The sequence below is a fragment of the Notechis scutatus genome, chromosome 6 (genome assembly GCF_049901735.1).
Source record: "Notechis scutatus isolate UNSWTSFEM ecotype Mainland chromosome 6, rNotScu1.2, whole genome shotgun sequence".
Lineage (NCBI taxonomy): Eukaryota > Metazoa > Chordata > Lepidosauria > Squamata > Elapidae > Notechis > Notechis scutatus.
In genome coordinates this window covers 47,490,507-47,508,522 of record NC_142014.1, presented here as the reverse complement: position 1 = coordinate 47,508,522, position 18,016 = coordinate 47,490,507, and positions in this window count along the sequence as shown.

Below are 18,016 nucleotides of genomic sequence, written 5' to 3'. Positions count from 1 at the left end.
ATAGATGCATATAGCACAGTAGATAGCATCACAATTCGCCAGATAAATATTCCCAGGCTGATAGTAACATGTTATACTTTCCTTTCATCAATAGGTGGTGCTCTCAGCTTGAATTTCAATGTTGTCACAGGTCCCACCAATTTTAGTCTGTTTTTAATTATTTTAATTACAATTCAATTGTAAAAGCAAGGTTATTTTTTTAGGTAGATAGTTCCAGCATTTTAAAATGCATTTCCAATACAACGCCTTCCCAGTTTAAGAGTCAATTTCCTATTATTTTTTTTAATGTGTTTTTCTCCCCTCAGTACTTTTCTTTCCAGTCTGGGATTTTTCTCAAAATAGTTCTGAGCAAAACAGTTGTCCTGGATTTTCCTTTTGTGGTTAAATTTTAAATAGAAAGAAATGTTCTCGCCCAGTTCCGGTCACTGTTCTTCTCCAACACTCTAGCACATTCTTAGTTGCCTCAGCTGTCCCAGCTTCATGGCAGCCATGTTTAGACTGCCTCTTCTCCTTGACATGGCTGAGAGGGGAAAAAGCCCCAGTCAGGCAGGAGAGTTGTGACTTTCTGTGACCTCGCAGGGTGCCCCTTTGCTTCTCTGCCTCTGGGTGGCTTTGGCTTCCTTTGGAGGCCACCTTCAGAGAGAATTCAGCACAGGAGTATGGAGACTCGCTCCTCATGTCTGACCTTGCTGCAATGTTAGCCAGAAGTGTTGGAATGGAGTGTCTTTTCATTGATCCAATAGGATGTTGTGGAATAGGCATTTGCAGGAATAAAAGAATGTCTTTTGGCAACATGGTGGTTTTCCAGAAAGAGTCCCAGATTAAGAAACTATGCAGTCCCAAACTGAAGGTGGGAAGACAGATTCAGTATAGCCACTTTAGAATCTCTTAGTATTTATATAGTAGGTTAGAAAATTATAGCTTTAGTTGGCAAGATTCTGTAAGCAAATAAAGAATTGAACTCAATTGGATTTCTGTGTGTCATCTCTAGCTTGGAACTGATATGGATTGTCTAGTAGGTTTTTAAGAAGTACCTTAGAAATACTTTTACTAAAAAAGGAGTTGTATAAGAATTTCTAGGAAGGAAGAATTACCAAGGAAAAGCACCAGCAAGTGTTATATATCGTTTCTGACGTAGGTCAAATCAAGAAACACTACAGAGATTCCAGAATTCTACTTTATTCTTGAAGATACAATAAAATAATCTTAAAAACATTTCCAAGCTTCTGTCTGTCCTAAACAAAATCAAGGCAGAGGTGTTACATGGATCAACCTTGCTATATCTGGACTAGTGAACACAGAGGTGGAGAACTATAGACACAAAAGAGGAAATTGTATAACAAATTGTAAGAGACACTAAATACAACACAAATAAAGGACATAACACTACTGATGGGAAATTGGAATGTGAAAACTAGAAAAACCTGGAATCAGAGTAAGATTTGGAATGATTAAATGCAATTATGTAGGAGATAATTAATTGAATTTTGCCACGGGAAATCTTCATTTATATCCAGTACTAGCTTCAGGCTGCATAAATGGAGACTCTACATATTTATATCATCAGATGAACAACATAAAAACAAATCATCTACATAATTAGTAACAGAAAATGTAGAAATGCAATCCACTCAGCTAGAACATTTCTAGATACAGATAACCAAACAGACCAGGAATAATTTGTGTTAAATACATAGTAAAAACTTTGAAAACAGATTTAGGTATACTAGTAAAATTTTAACCTGGAGGGATATATATAATTGCTCTAGTGTTGGACATTGCAACATAAATTCAAATTCAAATCAGTAGAGTTGTTAATATCACTTTAGTCTAGTTGCCATGTGTGTGTTTTTTCACAACATCCTCAGATTTGGAATCCAAGGATTGTGAATTTTAGAGAAATGGAAGCTGGATAAGAGAATTATCATTCAACAATGTAGGAGAAATCTATAACTGATTTGTATCAATGAATACAAATCAGGTCAACATTGATTCTGCCCCCCCCCCCCCAAATATAGAAGACTTCCAAGCAATGGAATCATTTTGAGTCTGTTTAAAACATAATTTGGCATCATCTTTATGATTATTATGTTTGAAGTTACATTAATTCAATAATTAGTGTGGGAAATGGTTATTTCTCTCTAATCTTGATTAACTCACACAGTATATTTATTTAAAACACAAATCACTCTAAGGAACTGGTTTTATGTACTGACTTTTATGGGGAAAAAACCTGAGGAGCCATGAGAAGAGATATGAAAACAGAAACAGTATTTTTTTTTCCTTAAAATTTCAAAGAACTAAAGATCCAAGTGGCTTTCAGAACAAATTATCTTGATAGCCAAAGAGAATGGATGAAAGCCTTTGGCAACAAGGACATACAAAGACTGAATGCAAATTGTCAACATCAAGGTAGAATGAACAAAGAAATATACAAAGACTATTTATTATTCCATTTGTACACTGCTGAATCTATCACAGCCTCCTGGTGCTTTACAATAATGAATAATACAACTAGAACATCCACATAAATTAATTTAAGCAAAACATCAAAATGACACAAGAATTAATACTAATATGTAAAAATTGATATAATTAAAAGCATCATCTTATTGACTGACCAACCAACATGAAGAATAACTACATACCTAACAATGGCACCTCTTTATTCTGAAGAGTACTGTCTTCATTAGTTTCTGGAACAGTTATCATATGGTACAAATTAAGTGTATAAGAGGAAACAGTTCCATTGGGCTTTATGACAGAAAAAAACATCTCTGGGCCACTAGCCCCCCAATTCTGTTTCCTCCTAGGAAAAGTATATGGAATGGGCTGGTTCTGGTTGGGAAAGGCTATCCTGCAAGTATATTAATTCCAGGCCATATAGACCTTGACTATAAGAACACTTTAAACAGCTCTGGAAATTGACCAGCAACCCTTCACAATTGAGATTCCATAGATAAAAGCATTTTTACAAACATTGTGACATTCAGGAGCCAGCTCCACTAGAAAACACAGGGGGGAAAAGGCTGACACTAAACCACTAAACTGTTTCAAACTCTGGAGAAAACAGTTCAAGTGCAAGCAGTTTTACATAAATAGCTAGGAAACAAGACTGTGTACTCTAGAACTGAAAAATATTGGTATATATGCCATATTGACAAAGAGAGATGAAAGAGAATGAGCAAATTATTGAATCACTGTGCTAAATCTAAACCTATACTTGAATACAGCTCATCAGTCTGGAACCCATATCATGTATCTGATATTAACACAATTGAAAAAGTCCAGAAATATTTCACAAGAAGGGTTCTCCGTTCCTCTATTCATTGCAGAATACCTTATGCCACCAGACTTGAAATTCTAGACCTAGAAAATCTAGAACTACATCGCCTCCAGTCTGATCTAAATATAAAATCATACATTGCAATGTCCTACCTTCAAATGAATACTTTAGCTTCAATCATAACAATACAAGAACACACAATAGATACAAACTCAAGGTTAACTGCACCAAACTTGACTGCAGAAAATATGACTTCAGCAACAGAGTGGTCAATGTCTGGAATATTCTACCTGACTCTGTGGTTTCTTCCCCAAACCCCAAAAACTTTAACCTTAGACTGTCTACTATTGACCTCACCCCTTTCCTAAGAGGCCTGTATGGGGCGTGCATAAGTGCACCAATCACGCCTACCATCCCTGTCCTATTGGTTTTTTCTTTTTCTTTTAAGTATCTATCTCATATATTCAAAACTATATTTATTCTTATACCTGTATCTTGTAAGTAATTGACAAATCAAATAAATACTAAATACTAAAAAAATCCCAACGCAAAAGGCATAGGGACCTGACATCAAAAGCTAACATAAGTTAGACAAAGAAATAGAGGAAGAGAATTTGCTTTATTGATTCCAGCAAGATCTTATGTAAATCAAGCCAGAATGTGGAATATATTAAGGCTAATTTGTGGGCCAGAACCTGCTTATTTTTCTGAATGACCTTTACAATGAACAAAATACAAGGAACAACTAAGAACTGAAAGTGGAAAAAATGTGAAGCAAGGATATATACTGTACTAAGATCTGTTTAATTTATGTAGTATATCTATTATACAAATGGCAGGATTGTTTTATAAACCCTGAACTGATGTTATATGCACCTATGAACTTATTTCATACTGATGTAAAGGAAAGACTTTAACTAACTAATATGTTTTATTTTAAAAAGTGTATTAATAGATTTGCATTTGACATTACCTATGCTTTTTTTCCTTTGTTTGTCCTTCAATATATTTTTGTTTCCTTTTTCTATGTTATATGTATATTAAAAACAATAAAAAGGAATTAAATAAAGATGAAAACAAAATAAAAGGTGGAAATATTAAAGAAATATAGATATATTGAGAAATATAGATAATAGTATTTTTGCAAGCTGAACTACTTTATTAGTTTCAGAAGGGGAATTATGAAAATAAAAAATGAAAAGTAAAAAAAATTGGGCCAATGCTCAATATGTAGAACAATAATAATATTAACCTGCATGCTTAGAGAACTTTTATCTGACAGCCAAGAAGAGAAGATTTTTGATAGCTTTGTTTCTAGGCTAAGTATAAAGGTACATAGTATTTTGGTGAAGAAAAGGATCAAATCATTCTAGATAAGACAATAACATGAAGGATAAGACCATTTTTAGACAGTAAAGATAAGAATGATTAAAACAGTAGTTTTTCCATGCCATAGTATATTGGTGAAAGCTGAGATAGTGAGAAAGTGTAGGGGGGAAAAAAGAAAAGAATATAGATGTTTAAATTATGGATTTAGAAAAGCTTTCTATGAATATCATGGATTATAGGAAAAACTAATCAATCAATTCTGGACTGAAGAAAAGATTGACTGTTCCATTGAGGCAATGATCAGCAAGCATAAACACACTTACTTTGGTCATGTGCTGTGAGAGGATGATGAACTAATAAAATATTTACTCTCCTTGGGATACAGAATTAATGAATAAAAGGGATGAGCATAATGTGCTTGAAAGAGCTATAAACTATTACCAGAAGCAGAAAATGTACTTTTCCATACAAATCAGAAGGGTTGCACCTCACTCGATGGCATCTAACTAAGTTTATATTATAAAGCTGATGAATCATAATATAATTTGTTTGGAATATTTGATACATGATAAGAATCAGATAATTAATCCCTAAAGCGTTAGGTGATAGAGTGGGTGGACTCTGTTAACTGAACACATTTTTTTATGCTGCCAGAGTTATTTGTTTGTGATATAGGCTGCCTTATAAATATGATGAAATAAATAAAAGGTTCAATGTGCAACCATAGGTTTTCCCTTCCTTGCAAAGCACCTAAACAATCAGAAAGAAATCTAATGCCATAGGTGTTACGGACTAAGCAAATGCACTGTTTTAAAATCCTAATAGTTTTACTTCTACGGCAGGTTCGTAATCCTGCACTTCTGATTGGCCCGCGAGCAGCGGATCCTGATTGGTCAATTCTGGCCGATCTGATTGGCTGTTAACGGGCGCCGCTGATTGGCCATTCCCAGCGCGGCAAACTCAAAAGCATTGGCTGTTGTGACAGCAGCCAGCCCTATAAAAGGGCTGCTGCTGCCCTACTATTTTGCTCTGTTCTGAAGTCACTAATAAAGAGTTGAGTCACTACCCGATGCCTCGTCTCCGTTCCTTGCGCCCACGCTCCAGACATAACACTGGCGACGAAGGTGGGATGCGGAGACATTAAGAGCTGACTGAACACCCAATGAACCTTACAGAGCACGTGGCTGAGAGCGCACCAAAAGAAGCGGCAGAATGACCAGCAGCGCCATACCACCCGCTCCATTTGACCTGGCAAACGAAGACTGGGACTCGTATATGGACAGGTTTCAGATGTTCCTGGAAACCAACAATCTGAAGGATGCTTCGCCTGGCAAGAAACGAGCTGTATTCCTGACCCATTGCGGGCCTGCCGTTTTCAAAATGGCAAAGGCGCTCGCAAAACCAGCAGAAGTCAAGACAATGGACTGGGACAACCTCGCCCCAATCCTCCGGGCCCATTATGCCCCAGCGGTACCAACGCTCATCCGAAGACACGAGTTTTACCAGAGGGACCAACAGGAAGGCAAGAGTATTGGAGACTTCATCGCCGACCTTAAGAACCTAGGTGGACTCTGTGGCTTTACCAACCTCAAAGAAGCCATGAGAGATCGGATTGCCTTGGGTCTCAAAGACCTCACAACCCAGAGCAAGATAATGGCGAAGGGAGACATCACCCTCGCAGATGTCATCGCCGACGCTACTGCAGCAGAAGCAACCAGGAAGTCAGCCGCTCGAATGCGCCGAGCAAATGCACCGCACCGCCAACTCGCCAGCGATGCTACATCGTTTTCCGAGAGGCACGCAACAACCACTCACCATGAGGACCTCGAATCCTCATCAGAAAGCGAGGAAGAAGAGGTCAACAGACTCAGGTCAGAATGCGACCAGCGGGACCAGCGGAATCGGAAATCCCCGTACCAATGCTCCGGGTGCGGGGGTAGCCACCCGCGATCTGACTGCAAATTCCTAGACGCACTCTGCCGTTCCTGTGGAAAGAGGGGCCACATCGCGAAGGTCTGCAGAAGCAAGCGAGGACCCAGCCCAACCAGGAGAGAAAACAATTTCCGACAGACCGCAGGCACCCCACCAGCAAATCGGGACCGCCAAGGCACTCAATGGAACCTACACTACAGAAACCGAGCACCTGTCACTTCATCCAGACGTGAAGAGGCGCATCAGACTATCATCATTGGCCACGCATCGTCCCTTGATGCAAGAAAAATCCGAGTGAGGGTCACTATCGAGAATCGTCCATGCATTATGGAAGTCGACTCTGGATCATCCCTATCCATGGTCTCCTGGAAAACCTTCAGGCAGCTGATCCCTGACATCCGCCGCCAGGACTTCAGCACTCAAAATATCATATTGAAAGACTACCAGGGAAACCGAATCCCGGTTGCCGGATCCAGCGACGTCCGAGTAACATTCAAAGACCACACCGCAACCCTACCTCTGACCATCGTCGATCGAGATCAACCCAGACTTCTGGGTTTGCAGTGGTTTGCACCGCTAGGAATTGAGCTAGCTGGCATCAACCAGACTGGGAGTGATGACTGGGAAGCAGCCCTCGTCCAGGAATTCCAGGACGTGTTCAGCGAGAAGCTAGGCAAGTACAAGGGATCCCCCATATCATTTAACCTCAGCCCTGAAGTTGCACCCATTCGCCTTAAGCCTCGTCGAGTGCCCTTTGCACTCAAGCCAAAGTTTGATGAACAATTGGACAAATTAATAGCCCAAGGCGTGTTGGAACTGATTGACCACGCTCGATGGGAGACCTCAATTGTGACCCCCATAAAACCAGACGGATCGTTGAGAATTTGTGGGGATTACCGGGCCACCCTCAATCACGTGCTCCAGCAGAGTGCTTACCCTGTGCCTGTGGTCCAACACCTTCTTCATTCCCTGGGAGGTGGAAAAATATTTGCAAAATTGGACCTGGCTCAGGCGTACCAGCAGTTGCCCGTAGACGCCCAGACTGCCGAAGCCCAGACTATAGTTACGCATAGAGGGGCCTTCAAATGTAATAGACTTCAGTTCGGAGTAAGTGTAGCACCTGGCATTTTCCAGAGTTTGATGGAGAGATTACTGCAAGGCATAAAAGGGGTCGTGCCATACTTCGATGATGTTTTAATAACTGCCCCTACTAGAGGCCTGTTAGAAAAATGACTCAGATTGGTTCTACAGAAATTTAAAGACGCTGGCCTGAAGGTCAAGAAGGGCAAGTGCCAACTCTGTACGGAGAAGGTTGAATTCCTGGGCTACCTTCTTGACAAACAGGGAATTCACCCAACTGAAAAAAAACTATCCGCAATAAAAAACGCCCCAAGACCTAGGAATAAAACAGACCTCCAAGCCTTCCTAGGACTCATTAACTTTTATAACATCTTCTTGCCCCAGAAGGCGACTGTTGCTGAACCCCTGCATAGGCTCCTCGACAAGAAGGCTTCCTGGGTCTGGGGACAACGGGAAGAGCGTGCCTTTCAGCAAGTCAAGGACCTTTTAACTTCAGATGCTGTATTGATACAATACAATGAGACTTTATCTTTAACTGTCACCTGCGATGCCTCACTGTTTGGGGTAGGAGCAATCCTGAGCCACATCCTACCAAACGGTACTGAGGCACCAATTGCGTTTTTTTGAAAGACTTTATCAAAAACTGAGAGGAACTATAGCCAACTTGATAAAGAAGCCCTCGCTATTGTAGCTGCGATCAAACGATTCCACGAGTATGTATATGGAAGACCCTTTTCCATAATCACCGATCACAAACCGTTACTTGGCATCTTAGCGGGAGACAAACCAACGCCCCACATCTTATCGCCTAGAATGACGCGTTGGTCGGAGTTTCTAGCCGCATACGATTACCAATTGCTACACCGCCCGGGAAAAGCCATTCCCCACGCTGACGCTTTAAGCCGCTCACCGCTACCCGAAGTCATAGACGATCCAGCTCCAACCCTAACTACGCTACAAATTGAAACCCTTCCTTCTCCACCACTGACTGCACGAGATATCGCCTCGGAGACAAGGAAGGATCCTTGTTTGGCACGAGTCCTCAGCTGGGTAGAAAGAGATTGGCCTGACAATGAACCCAACGACACCTTCAAACCTTTCAAAAACCTCCAGACAGAACTCTTCTCACAAAAAGGATGCATATTGTGGGGAAACAGAGTCATCGTTCCAGAGCGGCTACAGCACAAAGTCCTGAAACTATTGCACGATGGACATCCTGGCATCGTGCGAATGAAGGCACTAGCGAGGAGCTACGCTTGGTGGCCAGGTATAGATAAGCAAATAGAAACTTGGGTGGCCACTTGCAGCAAGTGTCAGGAAACTCGCTCAGCTCCGCCAAGAGCCCCGCCAACTGAATGGGAAACACCCTGGGGTCCCTGGTCCCGCATCCACATCGATTTTGCGGGACCTACCAAGGGGCATACATTTCTCATAACTGTGGATGCCTATTCCAATTGGCTAGAGGTCCACAAAATGAAGAGCACCACCACAGAAGCAGTCGTCAAAAAACTAAATAAAGTATTCACTACGCATGGGTTGCCAGACGTCCTGGTCTCAGATAATGGACCCCAATTCACTGCTCTTGCATTTGAACAGTACCTCGCAGACCGGGGAATATGCCACGCCTTAACTTCGCCTGCTCACCCTGCGGCCAATGGGAGAGCTGAGAAAATGGTCCAATTCGTAAAGAAAACCTTACACAAGATGGAGAGAGGAGACATTGACGAGAAAGTGACCAGGATGCTCCTCCTCCAACACATTACCCCACACAGCACCACAAACAAAACCCCAGCCGAACTCCTGATGGGAAGGAAACTTCGCTCACATCTTGACCACCTACATCCCGCCTACACGCTGGAACAACCCCTGGGGTCCAGCAGCAGGTATCGCACATTCAGGGTAGGTGACTCAGTTTTTGTGAAAAACTTCTCGGGTGACCCATTGTGGGTCCCCGCTACTATAACTCAACTTACGGGGCCCCGTTCCTACCATTTACAAACTGCTGATGGGAAAATGTGGAAGTGCCACATTGACCAACTTCGCTCCAGATTAGCTCCTACCCCCATCACAAGTCCCGAACCTCAAACCTGGGGGGGAAGGGAAAGCGAGGGGGCCGAAAAAGAGCTAGCATACGACACGGGACTCGAAAACCGGGAGTCAATGCAACCAACCCCGGGATATTCACCTTCCAAAGGAGGGCTGGACCAGATGACTGCCTCGCCACAAAGCAGCCCTGCGATAGCAACTAATCCAGGAAATTCAGGAGCCAGTCTTGACGGGAGCAGAGATGACAGCCCCGAGTCGCCCAGCGTAACAGTTGACCCAGCCGGGCCGTTGAGCTCAGTGAACAGCCCAGCGGAACCAGAGTCTGGGCAAGGACTGTTGGAGCAACGCAGATCGGGCAGACAGGTGAAACGACCTGCATATTTGAAAGAGTACATCACCCCACCCCTCAGACGGAACCTAGGGGGGAGGGGTGTTACGGACTAAGCAAACGCACTGTTTTAAAATCCTAATAGTTTTACTTCTACGGCAGGTTCGTAATCCTGCACTTCTGATTGACCCACGAGCAGCGGATCCTGATTGGTCAATTCTGGCCGATCTGATTGGCTGTTAATGGGCACCGCTGATTGGCCGTTCCCAGCGCGGCAAACTCAAAAGCATTGGCTGTTGTGACAGCAGCCAGCCCTATAAAAGGGCTGCTGCTGCCCTAGTATTTTGCTCTGTTCTGAAGTCACTAATAAAGAGTTGAGTCACCTCCCGATGCCTCGTCTCCGTTCCTTGCGCCCATGCTCCACACATAACAATAGGCATAACAGAAAATATGTTTGCTGATTTGACTTACTTTTTCTGCATTTCACACTTTAAACAAAAAAAGCCAAAAGTCTTTATTTCACAAATAAAAAGATAAATATTTTTGTCTTGGAGTAAAATACTGCATCTAACTTATTTTAGTGTTCATTGTATCATTTATTTTTCAAAGGATTTGCTTGTGTACTCAAATTATTTCACAGATATGAAGGTTTACAGTACAATGTTTCTTATTGGTTGTGTTGTTGAAGTTCATAGAAAATGTGTTATATATTTAGTGTTCACTAATGTAAATGGAATAAGAACAGTAAGATGTAATGAAGCTCATCTATGCACATCTATGACCATAATAAATATTCAATTTAATTTGAAGCTCATCATTTCTTGTCATAGCAGAATAAGTGTGAGATTTGTGAGTTTTCAGACTGTAGGAAATGTTGAACTATGAAAAGGCTGCAAGGGGCATTGAATATTTTTTCAGAACTCTAAAACTTCTGGCTGGGAATTATGGAGATTGATCCACAAAATCTCTGGGAGGTGATACGTTGGAAAAATATGCTATAAAATATATTAAATATTGGAATAGCAGACTTTCCTGGCTATGGGGCTGTGTAAGCCATGAGAGTAAAAAAAAAATCTAAGAGACATATTTTAGAAAAAAAAAAGATCATTTAATTGTTATCCTATTCTTTAGAGTTTCTTGCATACTGACTTTTTTGTTATAATTCCTTTGCATCCTCATCTCTTACATTTCTGCCTGTTCCTCCCTAACACATTCAAGGTTATATATGTTCACACTATACAGACTACCTAAATCAACAATTCATATAGTGAAGAAACTGATCTGAGGTAAATGTTAGGAAGGTTGAATTACTAAATCTTTGCTTGGACATTCACTGTATTTTTTGCTGAATTGAATTGCTGCTCAGATATTCACTCAACTATCCTTCATGTCAAAGTTCAAAATAATATGAGAAATCTTTTATGAGTTCAATTACTACTGTGGTTTGATAAAATAATCTCCTTATAAAATAATCTTCCTTCTCTCATACCATTAAAAGGGTCTAATGTATTGTCTATTATTCTCTTCATTGGGAAAAATGTAATGTTAAAAACTTTATTTTAACATTGATAAGGTATGTCATTGTGTTTGTTTTCCCCTTCCCCGAATATTAAGTCACTGGGAGGGGAAATACAATGATATATCTTATTTTTATAGCTTCCATTTGTTTGTACATAAACAAGATAAATTATCCTTAAGATGACATTTTATTCCTATGAAGGAAATTAAAATTGTTAAATTAAGTCCTTTTTATTTTCTATTCTGTGTGGTCCAAATACTAGGAAACTTTTATATAAATTGCTTTTATATTCTTATTTTATGTGGATGGAATTGAGTTCCATCAATTAAAAATGACATGTTATGGGACTCCAGAGACACATCTTGCTTCTTGCAATCTTTGCCCTTTGGAATAGTGTCCCTTTTGAAATTCATAGAGTCCCATAACTGTTGGCTTATAGGAAGTTACTTGGCTGTTCCTGCAGGCTTTGGATTAGGATAGTAAGTGGCCCCATTAACAATTATATTAGTTATGCTCATTTGATTCAACATGGTGAGCTTTTAATATTTTGGGGTATTTTCTTCACTGTTTCTAAACCTTTGTAAAACACCCAGAATCATGGCAATTTGGAAATTGACTAAATATGTACAAATAAATAAATTGTGCTACAAACTAATAATTGTAATAAGAACAAAATAGTTACAAGACTTGCATTTGTACACTAGAGATTTTCTAATTTCTGTATAAAGGGGATATACGATACCTTATATTCTTTGGCCTTTTGCTGACCTTCTAAAGAATAATTGTGCTTCATATGAAAGCTATTCCATTGCAAAGCTCTGAACAGATTCCCACAAATCATCTGTCTTGAATATGTGCAATACCTAGGTCAAAAGAGAAAAACATGATATTTTAAAATAATTGTAATAATATAGCCTCAAACATGAACTATCATGGTAAGATACAAATGGGATTTAATGTCAATCAAATGTACAACTTCCACAAAGATTGAAAAGTTGTAGAATTTGGAAAGCATTGTTGTAAAATGCTTTTCAGAATGTTATTTGTTTAATATTTATATTTCAGCCCATCTGTACAGAAGCTGAAACTTATTATTGTTGAGTTATATTGTAGTATAGTCATGTAGACCAAAATAATTGTTATTATTTGTAATAATTGTAAATAATTGATCTTGAAGCCATAAGCTATTGCAATATATACAGAAGAAACAATTCTTCAGACCAGATACTTTCAGGAACAATTTGAAGTAGAATAATTTTATAGAAGTAGATTTTCTGATTAAAAGTTACATCAGCCTGACTACAGCAGGTTCTTGTTGGTTATTCTCATAACCCTGCATCCATTTATATTTTTTGTGCTTTCAAGAAAGTCTGATCTCTTGACCAGTCCTGATTCCATGGCCTGGATGAGGATGAGGTCCAGAAGCTGAGCAAGAGTATTCAAACTAATAGAGAACGGGGATTGGTATAGATAAATCTAGAACTAACCTAGAAGAAATACAAGAATTGTCAGGTAAACTTCAACTTAAGAAGGAAGAAAGGGTGAAAAATAAATTAAGATAGCTCTTAATATGAGAGGAGGCAAAGGGAAACTCTGCCATTATTCCCTACAACAATGGAGAAGAGTTTCAATAATCCTTGGGACATCTATTTACATCTAAACTAACTACAACAATCTACAAATTGACTTTACTGAAGATAACGTGGAAAATACAATACGCCACCTTAAACCATCCTTATCTATTGGCCCTGATGGCTTATGTTCATTCTTCTTAAAAAAGCTCTCCACTACCATAGCAGAACCACTAAGCATAATATATGAGTTATCATTCAGAACCAGCTCCTTACCAAACCTATGGTCTTTAGCAACAGTCATCCCTATTTTCAGAAAAGGTGACCCCTGCTTGGTTGAAAACTACATTGTGTTGTGTCATGTACAAAGTTATGGAATCAATTAGTAATCAATACATTACTTTCCACCTAGAGTCAAACAACTTACTCTCCAATAAACAATTTGGTTTCAGAAAAAAATTGTCCTGCAATTCGCAACTTCTCCACTGCAAAAACATATGGACTACACTTCTTGACCAGGGTAAAGCAATAGATGTAATTTACATTGACTTCTGCAAAGCATTTGACTCAGTGGTACATGACAAACTACTATTAAAATTAAATTCTTATGGCATTTCTGGATCCCTTCACAAGTGGATTACTGCCTTCCTGTCAAACAGGCAACAAATAGTAAAAATAGGAAACGCCCTATCAAGCTCTGCACCAGTTATCAGCGGTGTCCCACAAGGGAGAATTCTAGGACCCACACTCTTTACACTCTATATAAATGACATTTGTGATCACCTTATTAGCAATTGCGTCCTCTTTGCTGATGATGTAAAACTATTCAACACCACCGTCAATGCTACCGTCCTTCAAAAAGACCTTAATTATGTGTCTGAATGGTCTAACAATTGGCAACTCAAAATCTCTACCAACAAATGCTTTGTCTATATACCAAGTACAAGCTAGGCGGATATGACCTTGTTGATGACCCTCACTTTGTCAAGGACCTTGGAGTTCTCATATCGAATGACCTAAGCACCAAAGCTCACTGCAACAGTATTGCCAAAAAGGCTTTAAGAGTTGTAAATTTAATTTTACGCAGCTTCTCCTCTGGTAATACTGCTTTGCAAACTAGGGCATTCAAAACCTTTGCTAAACCAATACTTGAATTCAGCTCTGGTGTCTGGAATGTGCACAGTATATCAGACATAAATATAACTGAGCGAGTCCAAAAGTATTTTACCAGAAGAGTACTACATTCCTCTATTCGCAACAGAATACCCTACAGAACCAGACTTGAGATTCTAGGCTTAGACAACCTTGAACTACGCCGACTAAGATTGGACTTAAGCATAGTACATACAATCATATGTTACAACGTCTTACCAGTTAATGAATATTTCAGCTTTAACAACAACAACACAAGAACACACAACAGATATAAAGTAAATGTAAACCACTCCAAACTCGATTGCAGGAAGTACGATTTCAGCAACAGAGTGGTCAATGTCTGGAACTCTCTACCTGATTCTGTTGTCACCTGCTCAAACCCTCACTCCTTTACCCTCAAACTAACCTCTATTGACCTCACCCCATTCCTAAGAGTTCTGTAAGGGGTGTGCATAAGCGCACAATCATGCCTGCCTTCCCTGTCCTATTGTCCCCAATTATTAGTCCTTTGTTGTATTTAAACTTATGTTTATTCTTGTTTCCGTTATATTGTAAACTTTTGACAAATAAATAAATAAAGTATTTTATGAACTGTCCTTCATGAAGGACTAAGAGTTCCAGAAGAGCATGGAACATCAGATCATAAGCAGCTCAAAAGTTTACCTGAGAAGGGAAGACAGTAGACAATGAGAAAAAAGAGAGAAAAACTGCAGTTAATCCTTAATTCTGGAATTAGAATTAAGGAATAAGAAAAAATAATGCATGCTTAACAAGTAGGATTGGACTCAGAAGTTTAAATATCCCCTTCCAACTCTATGAGTTTATGATTCTATCATTGTTTGAACTGATCTTCTATGCAGGCAAATTTTATTTAGCCTCCAGGCTACTTTATTGAGAAATACATGTCCTGAATAAGAATCAACAAAACTTGGTGGCTGGTAATGAGGAACAGCCTGTTTAGTGGAAAAGAGAAACTATGTGTAAGTGTAATAATCACAATTCATTTAACTTTTTAGTTTAAATGTATTTTATTATCTGAATTGAAATATATCCCCAAGAAACTTTTATGTCTAAATTAGCTGTCCTTCCATCTAATTACAAAAAAAAAATATCTAAATCTTTAAAGATTATCAAATAAAGATCTAATTTATTAGTCCATTATTTTGTCTGGAATATTCTGGTCATATTTAACAGTTAATAAAATGGAAGGTCAAATAAGAAATAGAAAGTATTATTCAGCTGAAAATTTCTGTATAGAAATTTTGTATAGACATATAATGTATAGATTTATTCTTCAAAATTTGTTAATTATTATTGATATAAAATTATGTTATTGTTAATTCAACATGCAAAACTTCCATATCCTTAAGATATCAGAACTGATTCATGTAAGTGTGTAGTAGGAGTAAGGGAAATGCTACGGCGTTTCTGGATTTAAAAGAATAAAGGACATTGAGTGTTTAGCTAGCTTTTCTATATTAAAAACAATATTGTATAATAAAACCATTGTATTGCTTGATAATAGCAAAAGTTCTATATTTGAATGTTTGGCTTTTTGTTTTTGGATTTCTGAAACTTATTCAAAGACCTATTTTTTTTTAAAAAAAAATAAGGATAATATTTTAATTTGAATTATAATCAGAGGTAATTGTAAAATTCAATGAATATAGGTCCCACTGAGTTTAGTCCAAAGAAACTTAAAATAATTTAAGTGTGTTTCATAAAACAACCACACGCTAACATCATGTGGATATCTGAGCCATATTGTCACAGTGAAATGCTAATAAAATGTGTACATGCAACAGAGCCACAGTAAAAATTAAAATGCTTTCACAAATGCAACCTCAAAGCTAAAGGAATAAACTGATGCAGTAATATCTAAAAATAAATGAATGGCCTGCTATTGTATTAATCTAGAAGATACTGTCAAAAATAGATGCTATTTTTACTCATTTTAAAAAGTACAATTTTAAGAAGATTTCTAAATATTATTCCAAAGTGTATATCCACAGTGTATTTAACTGTGATTATATACTATATGTGCAGACAGCAATTCATATGGATATCCCTATAAAAAATCTAGCTCGTCTATTTCTAATGACTGTTATTCTATTTTTTTTCCAGATAAAATTATGTTTCATTTCTGCTTAGTGCTGACAATTTCATTAGTTCTACTGAATGGGAAATCTGTCAAATAATAATAAGAAACTTAAGCATACTTAGATTGAAACATTTAGTCACTGTCAGTTCTTAGTCTTCAGGCCAAATATTTAATTGTATATAGATTTTAATAATCATATTTCTGTTGTATATGTGGTTAAGGAAGAAGAGGCTGAAAATTCTTCCTCTTGAATACCAGCTCTCTAGTGGAGAACTTTTGGTTTATATGCCTTATAAATATATGGCTATGTTCCTATAAGAATAAAGAAATTTTACTCTCTATTTTTTGTTCTAGATGCTTTGCTGTGGTATTGTTATAAGTACTGTATTTAAATTAACTTTATAAAAATAGTAAACTTCACTTCAAAGTATTATTTACTACTTTTTAGATTTTATACTCCACCTTTTATTTTATACAATCCAATGCAGCATATAGTAATCTCCGTCGCTCTATGTTCTGCATCAAAACAAACCTGTATGATAGGTTGGGTTGAGATGATTGCCAAGATCCCCTATTTGGTTTCATAAGTACTGAATGGTGCATAATCTTTAAAAAAAACCAAAAAACAAAACTTTACTTTTTTCAGACATGCTATTTTCTGTGGTTTTTAAAAATGAAATGGAATGGCTTTTAAGTATATATTGTATCACTTATTTAAAAAATAGGTACAGTAAAAATTCTGTAAATTATTAATGTAGTTTGTATATAACTACAAAGAAACAGACAGAAACAGATACTGAGAAGTCAAAAGTAATTCTTTTCATTTTAGGTTTAAAAAAGGTTGACAGAACAAAAATGACAGAACATAACAAGGTTACAAGGAAAAGTGATGTCAGAATACCACAATAAGAGAGAAGGGATCTTGGAGGTTTTCTAGTCCAACCCCCTGGTCAGGCAGGAATCCCTATGCCATTTCAGAGAAATGGGTGTCCAATCTCTTCTAAAAACCTACTGTGTTTGAGCACTCACAACTTAGAAGACAAGTCATTCCACTGATTAATCTAGGTATGCATGAATGAGACATGGTTTCACAGTAAATACCTCCTGTGGATGTACAAAGTTTCTAATTTATGTCTGGAAGAAAATAATTTGGGTGGAGTTGCAAGAATGATATTCAATGCCTAAAGATTGAAAAGAAAACTTGTGTGATACCAGAATACCATATATGTATTGCTTTTTTTAAAGTAAAGAAACAACTGCTTTTAAAAACATTCTGATTAAACATTAACATAACTCAATGGGCAGACATTGATACAAAACAGTTGAAAAATTTAGTGAGCATACAATATTCATTTAATTGGTTATACTATCTTAATTAGTTTCTGTTGGTTTTTTTAAGAGTTCTGAATAGAAAACCATAAACTTATGCTTCTATGTTTGAGAATAATTAAAATGCAATCAAATCTAACTACTTGCAAATTATATGTGAATTGCCAATTATTATTATTTGAGCTATGAAAAATATAAAACCCTTAATCAATTCTCACAGCTTTGCAATAGGTTTTTAAGAAGTAGATACATAAAATAGATCACTAGATCAGTCTAGAACCTACCTTTGAATAACTACCTGTTGAATATTCTCTTCCTATAGTTGCCACCAAGATATTCA